At 40.8% G+C, this 2,394-nt stretch overlaps 2 non-coding genes across 2 annotated transcripts; both read right to left on the reverse strand.

Moving 5' to 3' along the window:
• Positions 1-301: 301 nt before the first annotated feature.
• Trnal-caa lies at positions 302-399 on the reverse strand. Its single transcript is given in 2 exon segments — positions 302-347; positions 362-399. It is a non-coding gene; the product is annotated as a tRNA-Leu (tRNA).
• A 466-nt stretch (positions 400-865) lies between these two features.
• Positions 866-961, reverse strand: Trnal-uaa. Its single transcript is given in 2 exon segments — positions 866-911; positions 924-961. It is a non-coding gene; the product is annotated as a tRNA-Leu (tRNA).
• Positions 962-2,394: the final 1,433 nt, after the last annotated feature.

Consider the following 2,394-nt stretch of genomic DNA (forward strand, 5'->3'; position numbering starts at 1 on the left):
TTCTTTTTCACGTTAAGAGGTATTTAAGAGAAATTTTTGACCAGGACAAAAATTGTTTTCTAACATGTCCAAATATGTCAGGTGTGGGATTCGAACCCACGCGCACAACTTCGAACCAGAACCCGTACACCATCTTAAGTCTGGCGCCTTCGACCGCTCGGCCAACCTGACTGTTCAAAATATTTTCGAACCAATATCGCTTTTCTCCACGTTATCGATGGGGAAACAACAAAAGTAACTTCACAAAAGTGTTTTTTAAAACAATAATTATAACACTACTAATTTAGTATTAGTGAAAAAATATCAGGTGTGAGATTCGAACCCACGCCCACCATTGTGGACCAGAATTCCTCACGACGTTCTTGAGTCTGGTGCCTTAGACCGCTCGGCCAACCTGACGAGTAAGTACCACTGCAACGACACCTACTGGTATAAAAAAATTAAAATAATTCCTTCATGTCAAAATCTGAAAAAATTGTTTCCGCATGACATACATCCGGGCCAACAGTGGCAGCGGTGGGATTCGAACCCACGCCATCGAAATGACTGGTGCCTTAAACCAGCGACTTTGACCACTCGACCACGCTACCTGCATGCGTTGCCGCCCAATTTTGGATATTGCAAAGGCTTATGTCCAATAACAAGTACTATTGCCTTTGCAAAATGTATTACGGTTATATGGTTAAGTATTTTTCTTATTTGTAGAAAAGTTTGCCAATCCGGATTGGAACTTTATGTCCACTTATTGCGTCCAGTGTATTCTTATCGCTAATAACTTTTTTTAATGTTTTATTTTCTTTTTAACGTGAAGAGGTGTGAGGAATTTTTGACCATCCCAAAAAATTTTTTCCAACATGTCCAAATATGTCAGGTGTGGGATTCGAACCCACGCCCACAACTGTGGACCAGAAGTCGTACACCATCTTAAGTCTGGCGCCTTCGACCGCTCGGCCAACCTGACTGTTCAAAATATTTTCGAACCAATATCGCTTTGTCCCACGTTATCCATGGGGAAACAACAGAAGTAATTTCACAAAAGTGTTTTTTAAAACAATATAACACTACTAATTTTGTATTAGTGAAAAAATATCAGGTGTGGGATTCGAACCCACGCCCACCATTGTGGACCAGAATACCTCACGACGTTCTTGAGTCTAGCGCCTTGTGCCTTAAACCAGCGCCTTGGACCACTTGGCCACGCTACCTGAGGCTGTGGTGATTAACATTTTGCAAACGTTCGCTTTGCATAAGTGAAGAAAGTTTATTGGATTACTTCTCAAGTATAAAATAAACGTGTCTCAAATGCTAAAATTTCATTGAGTTTGGCAGCGGTGGGATTCGAACCCACGCTTTGTTCCACGTTATCGACGGGGAAACGATAGCAGCAATTTCAACAAAGCATTTTTAAAAACAAAAAGCAGTACTTGTTTTATTATTAGTGAATAAATGTCAGTGTGAGATTCGAACTCATGCCCCCTATTGTGGACCAGAATTCCTAGCCTCGTTCTTGAGTGTAGCGCCTTTCACCACCTGGCCAAGTTGCTTGAACACTGCCGATTTAAATGACCAATATTTATAACGTTTATTATACTAAGTAATATTTATTCAAGGAAGGAGTAAGGGAAATATACAGTCTGAGCGAGAGAGCTTGCTGTTCACTGTTGATGTCTTAGAATGGAGCCAGTACATATGCCGAAGCTGTGTGAACGCTCTAAAGAAGCGCATGGATTAATATCACAAATATCTGACATTGAAGAACGCCTGAAAGAGAACCACGACTGTAGACAAACGGGACAGAACAAGCACTAAAACGCCCATGAAGAGAAGATTTGCCGTAGCGAAGACCCGGTTTTGCGGTCCAACGTCATGCATCACAATGATTATTTGAATCACAATCATTATTAATTTATCGCATTAAAAAATCACAATCTATTTTTGACTACGTAGCTAATCAGATCGCGTCCCCGGGGTTCGTGCGGACGGTAAGCTAATTAGGACAAGCTTTCGGTGTATTGTTTTTTTAACCGTCTATGTTACGTAATCCGAAAGACTGAAATCCAACTGTTAAAGCGCAAGTAAGTAGCGTGAAAAATGCGTAAGTGCTGGATGATTCTTTTACCATTAAAAGTCTAGAACATTATATAGCTTTATAACTATGTTTAGCCACGAAACAGCCAGAGGATTGCGACAGGCACTGATGTGTGGGCAATCTTCAAGTAAATCTCAAACAGTAGCAATATTTGGCGCACATCGTGCATGATGTTCTGCGACCACCAGAATTGCCTTTGTTGCGATTTAGGCTCGTTTCCTCGGTAGGGTGCTTTTGGACGTTTTTGGTGCATGATGGTTGATTTAAGCGGTGTTTGTAAATTTTGGTATTGTTTGTAAATTTTA

This window comes from Dendronephthya gigantea, unplaced genomic scaffold, assembly GCF_004324835.1.
Source record: "Dendronephthya gigantea isolate DGI-Jeju-01 unplaced genomic scaffold, DenGig_1.0 000003F, whole genome shotgun sequence".
Classification (NCBI taxonomy): domain Eukaryota; kingdom Metazoa; phylum Cnidaria; class Anthozoa; order Malacalcyonacea; family Nephtheidae; genus Dendronephthya; species Dendronephthya gigantea.